The following is a 25,095-nucleotide window of genomic DNA, read 5'->3' as shown; positions in this document are numbered from 1 at the left end:
CTTTAATTTAACAAAGGTATAACGGTATTCACATGAAAAAGAAAGACGACCATAAAATTTCAAAATAAAAAGATTTAAAAACTTGCTCCAGACTTGATTTTTATAGTCTTTTGGCAAAACAATCATTTATGCATTTAAATGGATCTTACATTTTAAATTTTATTTGATTGCTATTAAAACCACCCCCTAGATATTCCCAAGTCTTATTACCATTTTAAAGTGTGTCCCTGAAAGTCATCTCTCCCGTTAGTTTTCATTATTGGGATCTCTAAATTCAAAGGCAAAAATTCTTTTCATTCTCCGAGGTTTTTATGTTTTTACACACACCTTCATTAAAACCCTTAGTTTGTGATTGATTATTCCTGGGAGCAGAAAAATGTAAAGCTGTATTCCTACCAACTGTTTTCTGTTATGATCATAACATTTGTTCGACGTTCATCCCCAAACCTTAGTTTGTAAAGCAATTGTAGCATCTCCGTTTCTGCCCCAAAGTCACTGATCTCAGTATGTCTCTGATTCCCTCTGTATTATCATCATCATTTATTGACTTCCTATCCACTAGACTTTATTAAAACGAAGGAAGCAAACAGCCTCTGCAATCCTTCCTTATACTTCACCCTCTTACTTCACTTTCCAGGCCAAGATTCATTACGAGCTAAAGGCCTGTCAGGGATCTGCACTAGAGCTTGTAGCTAAAGAGGTCTGGTAAAGGGGAGGTCAGTGGAGAACCAGCTGTCAATACAGAGAAATACCATCCTCCTGGCATTTTTTCCAATTGTTGCCGGGTCAGAGAAGCTTGTACAACTCAGGCCTGAAGACTACAGGCATCATTCTAATGCTTACTGTTAGGAGGTCCATTTGACAAGATAATTACATGAACATGCAAAGATACAGCAACCTAGTGTTTAAAAATTAAAACCTGAGTTTCTTGAATCATTTGATTAAAATTAAAAAGTGTTTAAAATTTTCTATAAAACATTGTTGGCAAACACAAGGCAGTGTTTTGCTGAAAACAGAGCATTTATTTTGTGTCACTAGAGCTTGGTCACACTGAAGTAAATTGAGCTTCATATCTATTCCCATTTTTGAAAACATATTATTTAAGATAAGGTGACCCTAAGTCCTCTGGAATAGGCTGAGGGTTACCTTGCTTACTGTACCCCAAATCCTGAGTTTCAAACTAATATCTCCTCTCTTGTATCTTCAGGAGCTCATACCTTTTAACTTTGCAGCATTTCCTTCACTCAGTGTTTATTGAACACTTACAGTCCCAAAACAGTGTTACTGTTGTCAGAGTGGAAACTGTGAGTTCAAGTGACAAAAGTAAATATCTAATGTTTAGTTAATGCTTAGATACTACTTTTATATTTATAACTTTAAAAAACAGTTTCCACAGAGGCAACTAGGTGACTCAGTCAGTTAAGCGTCCAACTTCGGCTCAGGTCATGATATCATGGCTCATAAGTTCAAGCCCCACATTGGGCTCAGTGCTGACAGCTCAGAACCTGGAGCCTGCTTCGGATTCTGTGTCTTTCTCTCTCTGCCCTCCATCACTTGCACTCTGTCCCTCTTCCTCTCAAAAATACATTATCATGAAAAAAAATTTTTTTTAAGTTTCCACAGGACAATATGAGTAATTGTAACATTTGAAAGCATTTTTAAAAATGTTTAACAAAGATATTTAGAAGTTTGTTGTTTTTGAGTTTAAATTACTTTCGATATGGATTAGATCTACAGCATGGGCAATGTACGTATTTTTCACTCTGCTAAACTCTTTTTAAAATTAGAAAATGTTAATTAAATATTGTCATTCATTAAAACTTACAGGTCATGAAAGAGATAGTGCCAATATCTTATTTGTATAATGTTACAAGTTTATTAGGAATTTTGCCACTGCTGATTTGATTCATATGTAAATTGACTCAAAGTAAAATTAACCTGTCACTCCTATAATTATTAATTATTCAATTATTTTATAGGCAAGCAGCAAAAACTAAAAAGAATATTAGATATATATAACACCAGAAATCAATTAGAATATTATTTACTATACAAGTAATTATGGTTTTGATCTCCATTTATTTTACTGTAATACTATATTATCAAAATATATAATTAAATTTATTAATCATCCCTTACATAAAAGAGAGATGCATGGAACAGCTAAATTAAGGAAACCACAGATCATGGCAGTGTTAATTTCATAATATAGTAATAACCTCCAATGTCAAGAGCATGGTCTCTGCCTTCCTATGCAGCTCATTTATACCTTTGTTTATGATTCACCATCTAATTTAGGACATCTCTAACACAACAATTCTCATTTGTTTTTATAAAAAAGAACTTAAAGATTGCAAATAATGCTTTTTAAAACATACTCCCTCCCCTGTAAAGTACTTACTGTTTTTATAAACACAATCAATTGGGATAAAAAGTATTTTTGATGGCCTCTAAGCAGTCATATCCTGAACATTAGCCATGGCATGTATGACATATATTTAATATCTATTGGAAATTATGAAACATCAATGTGCTAGTCTAAAAAAATGTTCCCAAAACGTAGCTAAAAGAATACGGATATTCATTCAAACCTGGTTTCAACACAGGAATTTTTCACTTAGTAACAGATGAGTGTTAATCCGAGCCTCAAATTTCACAAAAGGAATAGTAACTTTAAAAAAATGTTGTGAAAATTAAAGAAAAGCATAGGGACTTAAAGAATAATGACCAGGGCACCTGGGTGTTTCAGTCAGCTGAGCGTCTGACTCTTGATTTCAGCTCAGGTCATGATCCCAGGTTCATGGGACTGAGCCCTAGGTTGGGCTCTGCACTAAGCATGGGGTTCTGTCTCTCTCTCTCTCACCCTCCACCTCTCTTCCCCTCTCACACACATGCTCTTTCTCTAAAATAAAAAAAAAAATTAAAATAAAAAAAGAAAAAGTAATAAATAGTAGCACTCTTAATGTATTAGGATAATGTATACCACAAGTGTGAAAGTATTGAAATTTATCTGGGACTAGATGGAAATATACTACTAGGAATCCAAGTGTTTATATATCCCAGTTATATCCAGCTTGCTTTTGTAGCAAAATTGTGTGTGTGTGTGTGTGTGTGTGTGTGTGTACAGCAAGAAAATAAGCAAATATAATAAAGGACATAAATTTTAATTAACTTTGAAGTTTAAGGTACATTGTCTAAATTAGTTTGCAGTAATAGATTCTGAGTCTTTTTGAGATATAAATATTTTCCTTAAATAGAACTGTTTAATTTCTGGATGCACTTATCATGGGTATATGCTGCCCAGTTTTGTTTTAATGAAATTCTCTCAGATTAGAATTCCATTGCCTTTATCCTAATCTAGAAATGAATATGGCTCTTAACTTTAAAAAAACTCATCTTTAAAGGTGTATTGACAAAATTAATATGTGAAATTACATTTCAAAAGATTTAGATTATATAATTCTATATTTGTGGTTTAGGAGAGTAATGCAATGAATATAATCTCAAACTTTTAAGGTGGTACAGTGAATAATTTTGCCACACCAGGGTTTACTTAAACTTTAATTTCCTGAGGTCAATTAATTGCAGGTATACTACACAATCTTTAGACATTATTAGGCACATAATTGTGGTGGTTAATTTTCCTGATCTACCTCTGTGGTCAGTGTAAACAATGGAGAATGTAGACTGTCACTTAAAGAAAATCATTTCCCTCATTTAGTCAATAAAGAATATATTGTAACATAATATGTAAGTATAACATATTTGTAATGATATTATAACTATAATGTATTACAGGATAATATTGCTTTATTCCCAGAAGAATATAAACACTTTATTTTCCAGGATGTTACTACTAAATTTTCTTTTTCGATTACTTACCCTGAAAGAAGGCATCATGTATCAACTGTAGCTCTGTGGATGTTCTTGAAATATGCTTGGCCTCCTTAGAAGGATAAAAAATATCCTGCTATCCAAAATACATTTTTCAGTGAATTCACTATTTAATTTAAAGGCTAGAGTCAAGGGGAAACGCATCACTTCTACTTTTTATTTTCAGATATTTGTAATCGGAGAAGACTCCATGCTTAAGACATTCATACAAGTTTAAATATAAATATATACAACAAGCAAAAACATGGTCCAAAGAGATGAGTAGCTAAATAACAAAAGGATGAAAAATTTATTGGAGCTGCTTTTTAAAATTTTATTCTTCAAGCCAATGGCTCACATAGCACTGGCTGTAAGGAGAGTATTACATACGTAATTCAGCACATAAGTTAGTGATACCAACAGTTTAGATTTCTTCATCAAACTAATCACTTTGATATTTGAAACTGAGACCATATTGCCACAGATTTTGAACAGCAAAATTCTATGTAGTTGAATAAATGGAGAGAATCAATTGTGAACATATGCATAGCACTATCTTTGTATTCTAATGAAGCAATGAAATAGAATAAATATTTTCACATGTAAAATCTAAAGGATCATCACATAACCAAAATGAGTGAGACTTTTTCTTATATAAATATTTTGAAGTTTGCCAAACAATAAAAATTTAGCTTATATTATTGTAATAATACTAATAGATGTGTTTTTATTTAGTCTAAACTCATCTAATGTAAAGAGGAAGCAAAAAAGCATTTAGAGCCCAGTTCTATAAATTTAAGTACTAATTAAGTACTACACTCAATACTAATAATCTTAGTACACATATAAGAGAATAAATATTAATTAATTAATTGCTGATAAGAGTGGGCATGAATCACATTGTGCAATGACTTTTTTTTACAATGGCAGCATTGCATAGTGAATAGACTCTATATGGGAATAGCAGTTATGAAGACTATTACTTAGTCTGAATCTATCAGTAAATTATTCTAGTTTATTTGTAAAATAATGGCACTGAACAAAATAATGTCGAGTCTTCTCTGGTACTAAATTTCTATGACTTTAAGGTTTATTCATGCAAAAAACAGCAACAGATTATTTGTTATAAACATAAAATATGCAGACAAAGATTATCCTCAATAAATGATAGTTTAGTCTAGATGCCATATCTGTCAGTCATGGTGCAGATAATGGCTTTGCCATTAAGAGACAGTAAACACATTTTAATATAAAATTAGCTTCCTGATTGTGTTTACCTGTCCATTATTTCTTTTTAAATGCTTTTATATAGTATGAATTATAATGTGCACTTATAAATAATTAAATGTTTATTAAATTTTTCTGTGCCCGTGTCTGTAGTGTAGAAGCATTTAATGTCAATTTTATAATATTAATTATGAACGAAGGCACCAGATTGGCTACTAAACATTTATATTGCAATTATCTTGCATGGATGGATACATTGTAATTAGTTAAAAATTTACTGTCAGAAGTTAATTGTGCTTATATGTGAAATACAGAACCTAAAACCTTACTTGAATAATGTGGTAGCTTGAAATGGTCGTAGTTACGTTGGACAGATGCACTATTACATGTCTGAGATAGATAATTCCTTGCCATTATAATCATGTCTGTGTATATCAGAGGTCTGAACTTGATTCTAAACTTTCAGACAAATCTGTACATAGTGAAGAGTTTAACAAAGCATCATGTAAAAACAAAACAAAACAACAACACAGAAACAAAAACCTCGAGATGAAGGGAATGGAAACAAAGGGCTTGAAATATTAGAAATGGGAACTGTTCATATTAAGTCCAGAAAGAGATATGTCAATCACATCATCCTCCTGCCAATTTTGATCAAATTCATACCTGAGACTTAAGATGAAAGGGTTGACAGTATTTTTTTTATCATAAAATCTTGCAGGTAAAGTGAATGTGTATTGATTAGCATTGGTTCCAGAAATCTTGGTAACTTCAGTTTACAATTACTATAAAAATGTGTGTCCTTCACCATAGTCTATGTCCCCAGTGTGAAGCATTGCCAGCCCATCTTTGAGATGCAGAAACAATGTTATCACCTTTTGTAAGCATAAATGGAAGCTGTAATCAATTTGATTGATGAAACCAGTTTATGTGTATTACTTTGTTTTCTTTTTAACAGCAGAATCAATCGAATTTATCTTCAGAGAAAGACTGATTAAGAAGAGTTAGACTTAATGAAGGAAATATGGCTGATAGATCGAAATGTAGGAGTGGATCCCCCCAATCTCTCTTTTTTTAAGTTTTTTTTTAAATAATTTTTTGTCACATTGGTTCCCATACAACACGCAGTGCTCATCCCAACAAGTGCCCTCCTCAATGCCCATCTCCCACTTTTCCCTCTCTCCTACCCCTGTCATCAACCCTCAGTTTCTTCTCTGTATTTAAGAGTCTCTTATGGGCGCGCCTGGGTGGCGCAGTCGGTTAAGCGTCCGACTTCAGCCAGGTCACGATCTCACGGTCCGTGAGTTCGAGCCCCACGTCAGGCTCTGGGCTGATGGCTCGGAGCCTGGAGCCTGTTTCCGATTCTGAGTCTCCCTCTCTCTCTGCCCCTCCCCCGTTCATGCCCTGTCTCTCTCTGTCCCAAAAATAAATAAAAACGTTGAAAAAAAAAATAAGTCTCTTATGGTTTGCCCCTTCTCTCTCTCTGTTTGTAACTTTATTTTTCCCCCTTCCCCTCCCCCATGGTCTCCTGTTAAATTTCTCAAGATCCACATAGGAGTGAAAACATAGGGTATCTGTTTTCTCTGACTGACTTATTTCACTTAGCATAACACCCTCCAGTTCCATTCACATTGCTGCAAATGGCCAGATTTCACTCTTTTTCATTGCCAAGTAGTATGCCACCGGATATATAAACCACATCTTCTTTATTCAATCTCTTTATGGGGTTTGGAAACAACACCAGAGATCCTAATATGTGACTGTAGTACTTTTAAACCTAGCGTACTGTGAATTTGGGGAGAACAACTGATTAAGTATGGCAGCAGAACAGCCTAAGACTAAATAGAAGTGATTTGGGAAGTTGAATTAAAAGGAAAAAAAAAAATTACTCAGGTAGCTAAGAAATTCAATAAAGTGTTTGTGTGTGTTTAATAATATATGAGTATAATTATTGTATTACTTTTTTTTTAAGTTTATATATTTATTTTGAAAGAGAGAAACAGAGACAGCATGAGCAGGGGAGGGGCAGAGAGAGAGAGAGAGAGAGTGAGAGAGCCCCAAACAGGCTCCGCACCACCAGCACAGAGCCCAATGCCGGGCTTGAACCCACAAAACTGTGAGGTCATGACCTGAGCCAAAACCAAGATCTGGATGCTTAATCAACTGAGGCACACAGATGCCCCATTATTGTATTACTTCTAATAAGGATTTTCACATTTAGTTGTTGTAAAGTCCTTTTGGGAATTTAAATCTATGTTTCAGTAAACAAGAATGTAACATGAAAGTTTATTAGGTTTACATGGAACATTTAAGCACATTTTGAAATCTAATTACATACAATCTGTTTTACTAAGGTATTAGTATAAACTACACTTTCATTGTCCCCTAATGCCCTGAAGGAAAGTTTTCCTTGCAGAATAGACTATTTTCATGAAATAAGAACATATGGCTGGGTTTCCAGGAGTGGCAGATGCTTCATGTTTTCTTCATACTAGCCCCAAAAGTCAAAAAACAGCAAAAAAAAGTTCTTGTGTCTCTCCTCAGATGACAGAGTATAATTTTATCATGAAAGATAAGATTAAAAAAATATAATGTACTTTAAGTTTTTTGATGAACCATTTGAAATATTAGTAGATTAAATCAAGAAATTCCTTCTTTCTTTTTCTTTTGATTTGATTGTTTTCTAAAAATCTCTAGGTAAAAAACACTCTTTGATTTTCTTTTACAGAAAATTAAATAATATTGGATCATAAACATTCTGACATCTTTTCTTATCCTAACAGTAAAATTGAATAGCTCTTGGTTTGTTTAATTCCTTAATGACCTCTCCCAAAAGGTTTTTAGCATAGATTAAACATAGAATTTTTAAGGTAAAACAGACCCCTATTAGCTTATTACACTTGCGTTACATTTTTGCTTTGCTTTTAGCTCCTATAAATAACTGATCACGTGTTTGTCCTTTAAAAGATATTTGTAAATAAAATAAAACATAAAAATTGCATGTATGGGTGAGACTGGACCAAATTCATATTATCCGGTGTAGGTGGATATTGGTGGTATCTCACTAATGTAGATGAGAAAAACCTTTGGGACCAGGGTATTTTATTATTTGCTTATTTTAAGAAACTATGCATTGTTAAGGAACCTGGGTGGCTGTCAGTTAAGCATCCGACTTCGGCTCAGGTTGTGATCTCACACTTCTTGATTTCAAGTCCTGCGCTGGGCCCTGTGCTGACAGATCAGAGCCTGGAGCCTGCTTCAGATTCTGTGTCAGCCTCTCCCCCATCTCACACTCTGTCTCTGTCTCTCTCAAAAATAAATAAACGGTAACATTTTTTAAGTAAAAAATTTTTAAAAAGAAGACTATGCATTGTCTTCTTTTCTGTATTATTTATCCAGGCAATTAATGATCTTCATTTTTTATCATGTTTTTTTTTTTATTCCAGAAACTTTAAAGCAAGTAAATTTTGAAATGGCAAAAAAAAAAAAAAAAAAAAAAAAAACATATTACATTATTTCCTAAAAGGACAATTTAAGTCAGATGACAAGTATATAAACATACATAAAGAAATTTGCAAACATATGTGGAACCTTAAAAATCCTAGAGTTGAGTTAGGCAACATTAGATAGATTAGAAATGAGCTTTTATGTGAAACTACATAGAATATTTGTTTTGTTTTGTTTTGTTTTTAAATGGTCTGCAAGAAAATTTAAATCTTGCCATTTCTGGGAGGACCTTACTAAACCCAAGTCTATAGGACAACTTTATCTAGCAATATACACCTGCAAATCAATATTTTACTGGGTCAGTCAATGAGTGACAATCTAGACATCTCGAGAACTTTGGGGTTTGTCTGGAACGCCAGTACTATCTTTGATTTGGGGTAGCATTGAGCCTATAGGAACCATTTCCTTATCTTTGACAACTGAATGCTTTCATAAAACTTAATGTTGCCTTAGATTCAAAACATAGACTGCGTATGTGCGTGTACGTGTGTGCATGTGTGTGCAGGCGCATGTGCTAATAGCAAATGTCACTGCTACATAATTTATTTCCTTGAGCTGAAATGTATGTGTATATATATACATATTAAATGGTATTTATTTCTAAATAGCAAAAACTCATATTGGGCATTCAGCATTCCAATCTAAAGTATTTTGAATAAAATAATTTTAGACATAAAGATTTAAATGTTTAACTCTGTGTCCATTTTAAGGTTTCTCTTTGCCTTGATGTGTGTGATCTCCTGAACCAGGCTTACAAAATCTAGGTAAAAGCCTAATGATAGAAAAAATGAAGCAACAGATTCCATATAAAGTAATATAAATAATATTAAGTAATTCCATCAACCTAGTGACTAGATTTCAGGCTTAAGTCATATCAGAAAAAATAATTTACTTAGATTGTGCCTTTTTGTGCTTCCGGTGGATCTATTATCTGTTTTTTCTGGGTGACGGAAAAGATGCTGACAAATATGTTACGAGAGTTCGTGTGTTGTTGAAATAGCCATGACCCCAAAATGTGAAATGAGATTAGTTTTAGTAATATCTCAGGTATGTGAGAATTATTTAGTTTTACTTTTGCCAATCTTTTGAAGAGAAATGCTGAGAGAATACTGAAGGTATTCTTCGGAGATTAACGTCTGGACTCCCACTTGGAAAAGCAGCAAAAAGGCTTCATATCTTTTGGAGCAGTTGATTGTGCAGCCTAAAAAATTAATCTGTTTAGATCCCATATTTGAGTAATCTTGTGGATGTCTCAAGCTGGTTGAACGTTGATATACAAAACCCGATGCTAACAGATTTTTAAAATCAAACTGTAAAAGCCACGGGAGCCTGATCTTCATATCTTCTGGCAAACATTTTTTTTTTTTCCTATGAGTGAGCTACATGGAATTTGCAGGTTACTTGGTGATAAATCAAAATATGTAGACTGATACATATATCAATTTGGTTTAGATCAGTGGGTCTCAAATCAGAACGAGAAGCTTGCTAGGAAATCAAATTCTCAGACTCCACCACTCTAGATGGGTCAGAATGAATTAGAAACAGAATCGGAACTGAAACAAAAACCTTGGTTTAAATTCTAAGAACCTGTGTGTTAACAAGCATTCCCGATTATTCTAATACATGCTGAAGTTTAGAACCACAGATTTAGAGAGTAAACACCATCAAATCAATATCGGTCTAAGAATATATCTTCACAGTTGTGGTGTAAGTAATAAAGGGATTGATTATGACTTAACCTGGCCTAGTCTGCATTTGATTGTCACTATAGTTGTTGGAATACTAGGCAAAGGTAGCCTTTATATTTTGCCATTAAAGGCATTAATAGACTCACTTTATTTGCAATGAATATTTTATATTGCAACAACTATTTTACATCGAATATCTTTGGTTATATCCAGTAGGCCTGGATTTATAGATGACTAAAAATTCAGTCTCAGGCTAATTTATTTTTTCTCTGTCTAATGGCTTCTGTGAACACATCATTGGTAGTCTCTTTATTCTCTTATTTCCTATAATCGTGGACTGTTGAGAAACCGATGGTCTACAGTTAATGAACTCTGTTTTCAAAAATATTTATGTAAAAGACCTTTTATAATTTGTAATCAAAAGAACCTTACCTATGCCTAAGGTACAAAGGCACTCTGTAATTATTACAGTCTTATACAGAAGATTAAAAAACAAGAACTATTCTGAGTAATTACAACTAGTGGCCTTGACCATAGATACATTTTTATGGCACTTGGGAAAAAAATGCACTTTTACTGCAGACTGGTATGTGTGAGGATGCTGAGTCGTTGGGGTGGATGAAGGTCAGCAACTCGAGACTAACACAAATAAATATGAAAGGAAAAAGCAACTTGGAAAGAATACTTCATTCCCATGAAATTACAGTTTTTAGCTCCTCTCATATGGATACTTCAGTTGAATTTCACCCTTGCAGCGTAACAATGCAACCCGACCGTACTGTTCTTTGAGTAACTAAATGCATTCACATTTTAATATAATTATTTCATATTCATTTAAATGATGAAAAATCTTCTATAATCACAATTTTAACATTTGCATATATGATAATAAATTGTGCTTTTGCCCAAAGTGTTTAAAACTATTTCACAGTATTCCTAATGTCTCATAATAGAGCCTATACGTATAGAGAGGAAAGTGTGCATTGTTCATGGGAGCTGGGCATTTATCAAATGTATCTTACTAATTTATCAAATTATTGGTATGCAAGTAAAAAGTAAAAGATGGTGTGATAGTCTGATTTTTATGACCTTAATAGCACCTATTTTCACATTTTTTTATTGGGCATTGGTATTATGGTAACAATTTTGAAAAAAAATAATTACTAAAAATCTATCATCAGAAAGCATAACATTATCAAATAGGCTTTGTGTAATTACAAAGACCAGTTACATTTTTAACATTCAACCTAAGTTATTTTTTGCAACTATTTTCTGGATGAAATTGAATTGGTCCTGTTAATCAGTTTAGATACAGCAGTTCTAAAAGGCAAAAATCCCTGTGTAGGCAGTATAGAAGGCTGCAGATTCTGGTTTCTGACTCTCAAAAACTTTCCTTGCAGTATTTTAAAGGAAAGTCGAGGAAATAAAGGGTTTATTCTTGAGGGATAATAGAGGGTTTCCCCTTTGAAGAGAAGTAGATTGTACTCTGAGCCTATCCTTCAAGAAGTTTGTTTGAAATGTTAATTAGAATAACTGGTTTAGCCAGGATTAGGACAAGAGCTAAACACCACAGACAGCAAGTTATCTTCTCCTGGGAATCTTTCTGTTTCAGTGACTGCCATGGGTTTAAAGTAGATAAGTTACTGCATCCTTGCCAAGAAAAATGTCACAAAAACCACACCATCTCTGAATGTACCTTAATGTTTATTGTTAAACCAGAAACATTTTCATTTTAAAATTATCCATGTCTGAGAAAGTTCACAACTTCAATAACTGAAGTAATATGTTACACTAATGACTCTTAATTCATGATGTGTTTGTATATCACGTAATTTCTTCATATGATGAACAGTGCTATTACTTCATAGAGTACTTTTTCTAAAATGTATCTGCAGAGACAATACTTCCTTGATTGTTGGAATCCAAATGCACAAACTCTAAAAGCAATTCCAAATACTTAATTATTCATTGATTCACTTAAGAATTATTGAGACTTTAATTTGAGCCATGCATTGAAAAGTACAGACATGGGCCCTGATCTTATGGAGTTTACACTTCAGTGGAGGAAAGGGTACAGTCATAATATTGTATCATGCATGCTTAATGGAACTAAAGAAAGAGGTACTATATACGTATATAGAGGTGAAGTGTAAAAAAAAATAAGGAATTGATGATTAGAGGCAGTTTTCATGACATGAGCTTGTGTGTTCCAGTGCTATTCATTGAAATAGAGAAAGAGAGGGATAATTTAAATGTCAATAACTAAAGCTGTTATGAAAATATCAAGCCTTAAGTGGTTGCTGGATATTTAGTGGCGGTAGGCAGGAAGCAGTAATATATAAGAGCTTGGAACTCAAAAAATAGACTTTGTATGCAAACTTGAGAATTATCATTATTAAGATGATTATTTAAATGCCATGGAATAATCAAATAACTTTGGGAAAGATATCAACTGTGAGCATATATGGCTAATTAATATCTTAACCAACCCAAAAAGCAGTATATTAGAAAAGAGAGTCTTAGTGAAGACAAGGGGCAAGGATAGGCAGCTAAAACCACACACTGAGGTTTACTGTCTTCACTGAATTAGGCTTAGGCTAAGTGAATGAATGAATGAATGAATGACCTGTACAAACTAATGGTTCATAACTGGCCCAATTGGTTTGACAAGCATGTCTTGATTATTGACCAAGGGGACTTCTACAGGTCTCCCAGTGAGTCCTCAGAACTCTTCCAAAGCCAATACAATTGGCAGACATTGGGATTCAAATCAGATACTCAGCCCAGCCGTGTGCAAAGATAGAGCTATGAGGAGTTTGGGTTATTTAGATGTCTCTCCTGAGACTCTTGTTGCTTACCTGCATTCTTTTTCTTTCCCTGTTCTCCACTGGTTGCCTTTAGATAAAAGCCTCACCTAAATACACACTGTGGAGCCTGGTAAATCTTTTCAAATATCCAAACTGGGTAAAATGGCGTGCTTGAAATTTACTATATTTACTGTTAGGTATGGAAAACGAAGCACTTGCTAGGCGAGTAACTTCATGGAGCTAAATATGACTTATAAGGAGCTACAATGACTTCTTCCAGGAATGATAACAAATCCAGGAATGCAGTTATAATCAGTCAGTGATCAGCGACAGTATTCGATTGAGTTTGTGATCATCTATAATCTTTCTCTACAATCTGGATTTTTCACTAACCAATCAGTGCTACATATATGTGGTAGGAATTGTCACCCTTACAACTTTGGAGTGTTTGATGGCAGCACTAATCTCTGGAATATTCCAAGGATTGTATTATTTATTATTGTTTATTGTCTTTATAGGACGAGTTTGTTGGGGCTTCCAGTTGGGTCTTTTTACAATATTATCTCTAAATCCATGGACTAGGCAATCAACATAGGTTATCTACCAGTTAGTTACTAATTCTACTTATTACCTCTATACATTCTGGAACCAGAGAAGTGAATATCAAGATGCGACAGCCCAGTAACTCACTGATCACTTGGGCAAAATCCATTTAATACTAACCTCCTAAGTCCTTACTCAGGTCAAAGTACTATCATGTGGTTTTAGATCTCTGGGGTGGAGGGTCATTTCAAAGGCAATATCCAATAATTCACATTATACTTGTAGACTATCCATGCTCTAGCACAGCATAACTCTGAAAAATGATAATAGGAGTCTTTGGGAAGATGGAGAAAAGAATCAGATTATTCCTTTGACCCACTGCAGGGCACTTCAACAGAGTGAACCAAGAGGGAGGCTCGGGTGCTATGAACTTTACTGAACTATTTAAGAGTAAATTGCAGATATCATAAGTTTTTAAAACACATATTTCCTAACAACAAGAATCTTCTATAAGGCAACCAGTATGAAATATTCAAATTCAGGATATTTGCTAGTATTATAATACTGTTATTTAATGTACAGTCCATAATTAAGTAGTTAAGTTTTACTAGTAGTGGCTTTTTTTTTTTTAGCCTGGATCCAATCCTAGAATCATACATTGCATTTATTTTTCATGTGTCTTTAGTGTCCTTTAATCTGAAAGAATTTCTTAATCTTTCTTTTTTGACATTGATAGCATTAAAGAATACAGATCAAGTGAATTATTTTAGAATATGGGACATCGTAACATGTTCCATAATTTGTGTGTGCCTCACCGTTTCCTCATGAACAATCATGCTACGATCAGTAACAGAGTGGCTAAATTCGTTATCCCCATATCCCTTGTGCATTCATTCTTTAGACCTTATTCCCTAATAAGGTTGGGAGGTTCAGACATTTCCACATCAAAATGTGGAGGCAGGGGAGCCTGGGTGGCTCAGTTGGTTAAGTATATGACTTTGGCTCAGGTCATGATCTCACAGTTAAAGCACTTCATCAGACTCTTTGTTGTCAACACAGCCTGCTTTGGATCCTACATCTCCCTTTCTCTCTGCACCTCCCCTGCTCTCTCTCTCTCTCTCTCTGTCTCAAAAATAAATAAATATTTTTTTAAAAATGGAGGCAGTCACTGAGTACAGGTATCAATAACCTACTTAACAGAGCCTATAAACTAGTCCCTGATGGTTGAGTTAAAATATTAAATTGCTTATCTGTTGATATCATCCAAGCCAATGTATTTGACACAATCAGGACTTGTATTCTGCTTGCCTTTGGCACCTTTAAGATGTATGCCTGCCTATACAGGCTTCTCAGACATCTGACAATAGAGATAGGAACACATTCTGCCAATAGGGCAGTAACACATTCAGCGTATAGGTTATCTCCTCTGAGAATCCTCTTTTCATTTCTCTACTTGGGATTTATTGGGCATTAATTCTCATTATGAGCCTGCAATCAGTGAGAGATGGTGGAGGTCAGTCCTGGGGAGAATAATCATCGGTTTGTAAGAAAACTGCTTGAGGCCCAATCATTGAAGCTGTACTGCAAGGCAACCAGATTGCTTTAGAAAGTTGAAGTTTGTACTCACACCTCTCATTCCAATGAAACACCATTTCTTCCTTGGCTTCTCCAGTTACATAGTTGCATCACCTTTTTTTTTTTTTTTTTTTTTTTTTGATTCAACAATTCTATAAGTTTCTCAGTGTTCATCAAGATAAGTGTAATCTTAATCCCCTTTATTTCATCCATCCCTCACTGACCTCCCCTCTGGCAGTTTCATTATTGCCTGTCCTTTGAATTGGCTCCTTACCTTATATTTATCTGAACCTTAATAGTATTCTACCAGCATAGATCAAATGGATCTGAAGTCATCCCTTGAGAGAAAATCCAATCAGTAAGTGTTATAAATTATATCTGAAATGTTGAATGTATTTTATTTTGTAAGAATTCATAATTACCCATCTCATTAATAATTTAATATTCGGAGATGTTGAAAAGCAAATCATGTTATTCATTGCCTATTTAAGAAGGAGTTTTTGTTTGTTTTTTAGAATACCTAATCAACGCACATTCTTACTTAGAATTCTAAACAGAAATTTATCAATTGATAAAAATCACAGTCATTTTTCCAATCTATTTTATTTTCTATTATAAAATGTATCACTATTTCTTTTAACAATCCCCATACTTTTCGTGTCACAAGAATTTTGAAGAGCAAAGTATGTCAATAATGTTCTCCACATTCATGCAACTCCAAAAGATGAATTAAAACAAAATGTATGTCTTTTTAACAATGCTTACCTTAGCAGAGAGAAGCCACAGTTGTAAGTGTTAAAAACTTTTATGGAATCAGCCTATCTATGCTATTTTCAGTATAAAAAATTAACCCTATAAACATATAATAGGATGATTATTTCATGTTTGGTTAAGTAAGGAATAAAAAATACTGGTACAGCTTGAAAACCAAAATCAATCAAACAACAAAGAGATTTATAAAATCTGCATTAGTTAGGTTTTAAAATACTTTGAATCTTACAAGAAAATACTGTGATTTAACATATTATGGTAGAAAGGATTTTCTGAAGGTGAATAATTTTCATACAACATTAAAATGTTCTTTTCCACTGTGGTAAAATGAAATTATAAATATCACTATGATTATCCAGGAAGCCTCTTGACTAATTATTGATGTTCATTTATTTTTGAGAGAGAGAGAGAGAGAGAGAGAGAGAGAGAGCATGAGGAGGAGAGGAGCAGAGAGAGAGGGAGACACAGAATCTGTCAGCACAGAGCCCAACGCAGGGCTCCAACTCACAAACTGTGAGATCATGACCTGAGCCGAAGTCGGGCACTCAACCGACTGAGCCACCTTGGTGCCCCTTCAAGTTTTTATTTAAATTCCAATTCGTTAGCATACAGTTTAATATTCATTTCAGCTGTACAATATAATGATTCAAAACTTCCATACATCACCTGGTGTTCATCACAAATGTTCTCCATAATCCCCATCACCTATTTAACCTCTACCCACCTTTCTTCTGGTAACCATCTGTTTGTTCTCTATAATTAAGAGTCTGTTTCTTGGTTTGCCTCTCTCTTTTTTCCCCCCAATGCTTATTTGTTTGTATATTGTTTGTTTCTGCATATGAGTGAAATAACCGGGTACTTATTGTTCTTTGACTGACTTATTTCACTTAGCATTATACTCTTTAGCTCCATCCATGTCATTGCAAAAGGCCAGTTTTTATTCTTTCACAAGGCTGAGTAAATATTTCATTGTATGTATATACCCCCTCTTATTCATCTGTTTATCAGTCAATGGACACTTGGGTCCTTTCATAATTTGACTATTGAGGATAATGCTGTTATAAACATTGTGGTTCATGTATCCCTTTGAATTAGTAATTTTTGTATTCTTTGTGTAAATACCTAGTAGGGCAACTGCTGGATCACTGGATAACTCTATTTTTAACTTTTTGAGTAACCTCTATACTATTTTCTGGAATGACTGCACCAGTTTGCATTTCCACAAACAGTGTGAAAAAGAAAAAAAGAGAAGAGGACTCCCCTTTCACCACATCCTCACCACCACCTGGTCTTTCTTGTCTTATTGAGTTTAGCCATTCTGACAGGTGTGAGGTGATATCTCATTGCAGTTTTGACTTGCATTTCCCTGATGATCAGTGATATTAAGCATTTTTTCATGTGCTTGGTGGCCATCTATCTGTATGTCTTCTTTGGAAAATTGTCTCTTCATGTATTCTTCCCATTTTTAATTGGATTATTCATTTTTTTGCATGTCAATTTTTTTAAGTTTATTTATCTTGAGAGAGAGAGATATTGTGTGTGTGTGTGTGTGTGTGTGTTTGTGTGTGTGTGTGTGTGTGAGCAGAAGAGAGGCAGAGAGAGAGAATCCCAAGCTGGTTCCACACTGTCAGCACGCAGTCTGATGCCGGGCTCTATTTTACAAACAATGAGATCATGACCTGAGCTGAAATCAAGAGTTGGACACTTAACCCACCTTGCCACACAGGCACTCCTGGGTGTTGAGTTTTATAAGTTATTTACATATTTTGAATACTAATCATTTATTGGATATGTCCTTTGCAAATATTTTCTCCCATTCTATAGTTTGCCTTTTCATTTTGTTGATTGTTTCCTCCACTGTGCAGATTTTTATTTTCATGTAATCCCAATATTTTATTTTTACTTTTGTTTTCCTTCCTCAGGAGACACATTTAAAAAGAAGTTGTCACAATTAATGTCAACGAAGTTACTGTGTGTATTCTTTTCTAGGATTTTTATGGTTTCAGGTCTCACATTTAGGTCTTCAATCCATTTTAAATTTACTTTTGTGTATGGTGTAAGAAAGTGGTTCAGTTTTATACTTTTGCATGTTGCTGTCTGTCCCATTTTCTCAACACCATTTGTTTAAAAAATTTTTTAACGTTTATTCATTTTTGAGAGACAGAGAGACAGAGCATGAGCGGGGAAGGGGCAGAGAGAGGGAGACACAGAATGTGAAGCAGACTCCAGGCTCTGAGCTGTCAGTACAGAGCCCAACAGGGGGCTCAAACTCACAAACTGTGAGATCCTGACCTGAGCCGAAGTTGGATGCTCAACCAACTGAGCTACCCAGGCACCCCTCTCAACACCATTTGTTGAAGAGACTGTCTTTTTTCTATTGGATATCCTTTCCTTCTTTGTTGAAAATTAATGGATCTTACAGTTGTTGCTTCAGTTCTGAATTTTATATTCTGTTCTATTGATCTATGTGTCGAGTTAAAATTTTTTTTCATGTTTTATTTATTTTAAAAGAGAGAGAGAACACATGCACGTGTGAGCAGAGGACGGGAAGAGAGACAGGGGGAGAGAGAGAATCCCAAGCAGGCCTGCATTCTCAGTGCAGAGCCTGACATGGGGCTCAAACTCACCAACTGTGAGATCATGACCTGAGCTGAAATCAAGAGTCAGATGCTTAACTGAGCCACCAAGGCGTCCTAGTGTGTCTTTTTTTTGTGTGTGTGTGCCAGTACTATGCTGTCTTGATCATTACAGCTTTGCAATGTAATTTGAAGTCTGGTATTGTGATGCCTCCAGTTTTGCTTTGCTTTTTTCAAGGTTGCTATGGCTATTTGGAGTCTTTGTAATTCCATACAAATTCTAGGATTGTTTATTCTAACTGTGAAAAATGCTGGTGGTATTTTCATAGAGTTTACATTAAATGTGTAGATTGTGTTGGGTAGCATAGACATTTTGACAATATTAGTTCTTCCAATCTATGAGCATGGAGTGTTTTTTTTCATTTTTCCATGCCATCTTCAATTTCTTTCATCAGTGTTACTGTTTTCAGAGTACAAGTTTTTTGCCTCTTTGGTTAGGTGTATTCCTAGGTATCTTATTATTTTTGGTGTAATTGTAAATGGGATTGGTTCCTTAATTTCTCTCTCTACTCTTCATTACTGGTGTATAGAAATGCAACAGACTTTTGTACATTGATTTTGTATCCTGTGACTTTATGAAATTCTTGTATCGGTTCTAGCAGTTTTCAGGTGGTGTCTTTTGGGTTTTCTATATATAGTATCATGTCATCTGCAAACAGTGAAAGTTTTACTTCTTCCTTGCCAATGTGGATGTCTTTTAATTCTTTGCGTTGTCTGATCGCTTATGCTAGGACTTCCGGTACTATGTTAAATAACAGTGGTAAGAGTGGACATTTTTTGCCCATTGAGGATAATTGCCCATTGAGGATATTTTGATTACTGATTCAATTTGTAGGCAATCAATGTGTTTAAGTTTCCTATTTCTTTCTGTTTCAGTTTTTTGTTTGTTTTACCTTTATTTCCTTAAATCTCTATGTTCTTCTGGGGCTCAAACTCATGACCACGAGATAAAGAGTCACATGCTCTACCAAGTCAGCCAGGCACCCCCATTCAGTTTCACTTTTGGTAAGTTATGTTTTAAAAAATGTATACATTTCTTCCAGGTTGTCCAATTTGTTGGCCTATAATTGTGTAATGATATTTTCTTATAATTGTATTTCTATGGTATTGGTTGTTATTTCTCCTCTCTCATTTGTGATTTCACTTATTTGGCTCTTTTCTCTGTTCTTTTTGATAAATCTGGCTAGGGGTCTACAGTTTTATTAATTTTTTTCAAAGAACCAGATCCTGGTTTCATTTATGTGTTCTATAGTTGTTTTAGTTTCTATATGATTTATTTCTCCTCCAATCTTTATTATTTATTTCCTTCTGCTGGCTTTAGGCTTCTTTCTTTGTTGTTTTCTAGCTCTTTAGGTGTAAGGTTTGTTTGTGTATTCAAGATTTTTCTTGCTTCTTGATGTAGGCTTATATTGTTATGTACTTCCCTCTTGAGACTATTTGGCTGCATCCCATAGGTTTTGGACTGTTGTGTTTTCATTTCCATTTGCTTCCATGTATTTTTATTTCTTTTTTTGATTTTCTGGGATATCCCTTCATTGTTCAGTAGCATGTTGTTTAACTTCCATGTATTTGTAGCCTTTACATTTTTTTTTTTATGTTGACCACTAGTTTCATAATGTTGTAGTCAAAAAAGGTATATGGTATGGCTCAATCTCTTTGTAATTGTTAAGGCCTGTTTTGTGATCTAATATGTTATGTGTCCTGGAGAATGTTCTAAGTACACCTGACAAGAATGTGTATTCTGCTGCTTTAAGATGCAATATTTTGAATATATCTGTTAAATCCATCTGGTCCAGAGGGTCATTCAAAGACATTGTTTCCTAGTTGATTTTCTGTTTAGGTGACTTGTCCATTGATGTAAGTGGGTATTAAAGTCTCTACTATTATTGTATTATTATCAACGAGTTCTTTTATGTTTGTTATTGTTTTATGTATTTGGATGCTTTCCTGTCGGGTGCATAAATACTTATAATTGCTATATCTTCTTGTTTAATTATCCCCTTTATGATGATATGGTGCCTTTTTTTTGTCTCTTTTTATAGTCTTTGTCTATTTTAAGTATTGCTTTAGGTATTTAAAAATTTAAGTATTGTTTAATGTAAGTATTGCTTAATGTAAGTATTTTAAGTATTGCTACTCCAGCTTTCTTTCGGCATCCATTTGTGTGATAAATGTGTCTCCATTCCCTCATTTTCAATCTGCAGGTGTCTTTAGGTCTAAAATGAGTCTCTTGTAGGCAGCATATGGATTCATCTTGTTTTGTTTTTTTTTATACATTCTGACACTGCATGTTTTTTATTAGAGCATTTAGTCCATTTAAATTCAAAGTAATATTGATAGATATGTATTTACTGCCATTTTATTACTTGTTTTGTCATTGTGTCTGAGATTTTTTTCTGATCTTTCCTTGTCTTTGTCAGTTTTGTTTTTCCCTCTGCACTCAGTTTCCTTTACTATTTCTTGCGGGGCTGATTTAGTGATCATGAACTCCTTTGTTTGTTGTTTATCTGGGAAACTCTTTATCTCTCCTTCGGTTCTGAATGATAACCTTGCTGGGTAGGGTATTCTTGGCTGCAGATTTTTACCATTCAGCCGTTTGAATAATTATGTCACTCCCTTTTGAATTGCCAAGTTTCTGTTGAAAAATCTCTGGCTGGCCTTAAGGTTTTTCTCTTGTAAGTTAAGGGGTTCTTTTGTCTTGCTTCTTTAAGATTTTTTTTCTTTATAAGTATATTTTGCAAATTTAATTACCAAGTATGCCTTTGTGTTGGCCTGCTTTTGTTGATTTTGATGGTAGCTCTCTGTGCCTTCTAGATCTGAATATCTGTTTCCTTTCTCAGATTAGGGAAGTTTTCTATTATTTCTTGAAATAAATGTTCTGCCCTCTTTTCTCTCTCTTCTTCTCTGGAACTTCTATAATATGAATGCTATTATGTTTGATGGAGTTACTGAGTTTCCTAAGTTTGTTCTTATGCTGCAGAATCCTTCTTTTTCTCTTTTGTTCAGCTTCATTACTGTCCATTACTTTATTTTCTAGATAAATTCATTCCTATACTTCTGCAAGCAGCTTGCATCAAACTTGGTTCCAATCTAATTTTTTGTACTTTTCATCTCTGACTGATTCTTTTTTAACTCTTTTATCTCTGTGACAAAGTTCTCACTGATGTCTTTTATTATTTTATCAAGTCTAATGAGTATCCTGTGATTGTTGCTTTAAATTCTCTATCAGTCATGTTACTTATATCTGTTTCACTTCAATCTCTGACCATCGCCTTACCTTTTTTTCTATTAGGGATAAATTCCTCAGTCTTCACATTTTGTTTAAGTCTCTGCCTTCTACATGTGAGAAAAGCCAGTTATGTTTTCTTCTATGCAGCCTCTTCTCTACCTTTATTTGTAGAGTTTGTTCTGTGAAACTTCAGGCCAATTTCTGGGGTATTTAAGATGATTTTACAGTTATCTAGCTGTATTTGTGGGATGAGGCAAGCCTAGGGTCTTCCTACCTCACCACCATCTTCCTCTCTCTCCTCTACTGACTAATAATTAAGAAATTAAAAGTATGTGATTCCTCTAAGTTTTGATGAATTAACATTAAAATTTAGAATTTATGAACTTAAGATACCTTCATTTTTACACAGGTAAATAATTAGGCATATTTAATTATTAGGAGATCTGAAATATGTTTTTTTTAATTTTTTAACGTTTATTTATTTTTGAGAGAAAGAGACAGAGCATGAGTGGGAGAGGGAAGAGAGAGAGGGAGACACAGAACTGAAAACAGGTTCCAGGCTCTGAGTTTTCAGCACAGAGCCCGAAGCGGGGCTCGAACTCTCGAGCAGTGAGATCATGACCTGAGCTGAAGTCAGGTGCTTACCTGACTGACACCCAGATGCCCCGATTTGAAACATGTTTTTATAGAAAATGGGAGATTTATTTTATTCTCTTAAGAATACAGTGATGTGACCTTGTATACTTATTGCAATAACACGTATTTTGAATCCATGATTTATTATGAACATTAACGTTTTGAAAAGTTAAAAAAGAACAAAGTTATTATGAACATTAACAATGTTATCATGAACATTAATGTTTTGAAAAGTTAAAAAAAGAATAGAAACAAAAACTAAATGGTTGCTCCCTGCAATTACGAACAAATAAATTCAATATATTATAAAATGCTATTGTATTTTGAATCACATAAATATTTATTTCCTTATATTTTTGATTCCAAAATGAGAGCCACTTAACTTTGACATAGGGATAATATCTAAAAAATTTTCTACTAGTATGCTTATACAAGTATTGCATTAATTTATGAATATTTTTAATAAGATTCTATTGTATTCAGCACTTCAGAGGTACCTCAAAATCTGCTCTATACCTAAGTGAACTAGTGAAACATGTTGATGATTGAAATAGGATAACTATTTAGTTTAGGTTGAATTATATCTCATTCTAAGTGTTAAGTCATATGCTGCTAAGGATCTGAGATGATGCACTCAATACATTCAGATATATATTTACATAAATATGAGTACAGATAAAATTACAGCTACAGATACAGATATGAAGATGAATATAGACATAGGTATAAATAGATGCTAGCAGAAAGACCAAGTCTCTGGATCAGAGATCAGAGTTTATTTACTCCCATCAGTAATAATGGGCAGTGTGTCATTGCAACATGGATTATTCTATGCATAGCACCCTGCTGCAAAGTGATGAGAGACACATGAATAAGTTTACACTTACAAACTTGTTCTGTAGGAGAGGGATTCAGGAGGATGAATTTTTGTGCTTGTGTAGAGGAAACACAGCTGCCCCCACACCCCTCCTGAGAAGGGGAAATAATTCTAATCTCCTCCATATAAAGACATTCTCTCCTCTACAAAAGAGGGGTAGAAATCTGGGTCTTCATCCTTTGAAATTTAAATAAATCTGTCTAGAGGGAAGATAGATAAGTGTCTGGAGTTTACAACCCAGGGTTTTAGCTCTTTTGAAATGTAAACACATAGGAAGATAACTCTAAATTTCTGGAGGGTAAGAACTGTTGAGTCACTCTTTTAACCCAGGTCACTACCCTAGGATGCAGCCATTGAGTTGTTGGGGAGATAAGAGAAGGTTTATTATCCTTTGGATAGGATAATGAGAGGCAAATGGATGCACATCTAACACCCATGGCATGTAAAAACAATAAATGCTTCTGGGGAAAGTAAAACCAAATATTGTCCATCTTCTCAGCATATCAATTTCCATGTCTTAAGAGGCCAGGACTTTACAGGAACACTGCGAAATCCAGGGAAGATTTATCTTTTCACATTAAGTGCTTTTTATGTTTTGTGTAATAGCCCTATTTGTATTGATCTGTGAATTCATGAGCATGTAAAAAGCATAAAATGTCTCAAGTCAAACATAATCTCTCATGACTTTCCAGGGATTAGCTTGATAGAATATTTGCATTTCAAGATTACAATGGTATTTAGAATATAGTGCTATTCAGTCCCAATTGATTTATTAGTAATGTTGAATAAATGTCATGTTAATTTCTGAATGACTATAATCTACCATGGCAGGTTACATCTCCCATTACTCTGAATTTTGTTTTTAAGGGGAAAAAAGGTCCATAGTGTTTTATTACAGTAACTTTAGTTATATTATTCAAGCTGATGGCTAGAAAAGAGTTATTATCATTTACAAGGAAGAACAGAAGGAGGAATGAAAGAAGGGAGAAAAACTCCCTGGAGGCTGATTCTGTCAAGTGACAGCTAAGAGTAAGACTCGGTTATAGTATTCTCATGTAAACATAAACAATATTCACAGAATATCAACAACAATCAGGGTAAAGTCATTAGTATCAACAATAGATAAGGCCCATAATAGAACAAGCCCCAGGTCAGGGCATTCAGTGATTACTAAATTAAATATGGATTTCTCTCTCTTGTGCTCTCTCTCTCTCTCTCTCTCTCTCTTCTCTCTTTTTCTGTTATAAATAACTCCTGTTTCTTTACCAAGGACAAGTCTAGCCCTATGTTGTGCTCTCCATCTTCTATGGCAAATGTGTTGATGTTAAGTTATGAATTACCTCACTTTCCTGAAAGGATCCATTTAACAATTTACTTTTCTATAGTTTTGAAACAAGTTAAAAAACTATAGGAAGACACTCCCAACTCCCTCTTATTAAGATGCCCCAGGGTTTTGCATGCTGAGTGTTCTTCCTGCAAGCTAATAAACCTGTCTTTGAACACAGGTGTAATTCTGCTGGTCTTGGGGAAGCAAAGCATGGAATTCCAGAGAGAAGAAAGAGCAAAATTAAAGGTTCTGCTATGGAGGCAGGTGTGGCTCATTTCAGGAAAAGGAAGAAATCAGTGTGATTGAAGCAGTTAGAATGATAGAGAAAGCCATGAGATGAGATCAGAGAGCTAAGCACTGACCTGAAAAAATAGGGGTGGAATCCTGAAATAATAATGA

Source organism: Felis catus, chromosome C2 (assembly GCF_018350175.1).
Source record: "Felis catus isolate Fca126 chromosome C2, F.catus_Fca126_mat1.0, whole genome shotgun sequence".
In the NCBI taxonomy this organism is placed as follows: Eukaryota; Metazoa; Chordata; class Mammalia; order Carnivora; family Felidae; genus Felis; species Felis catus.
Note: the sequence above shows the minus strand (reverse complement) of the source record.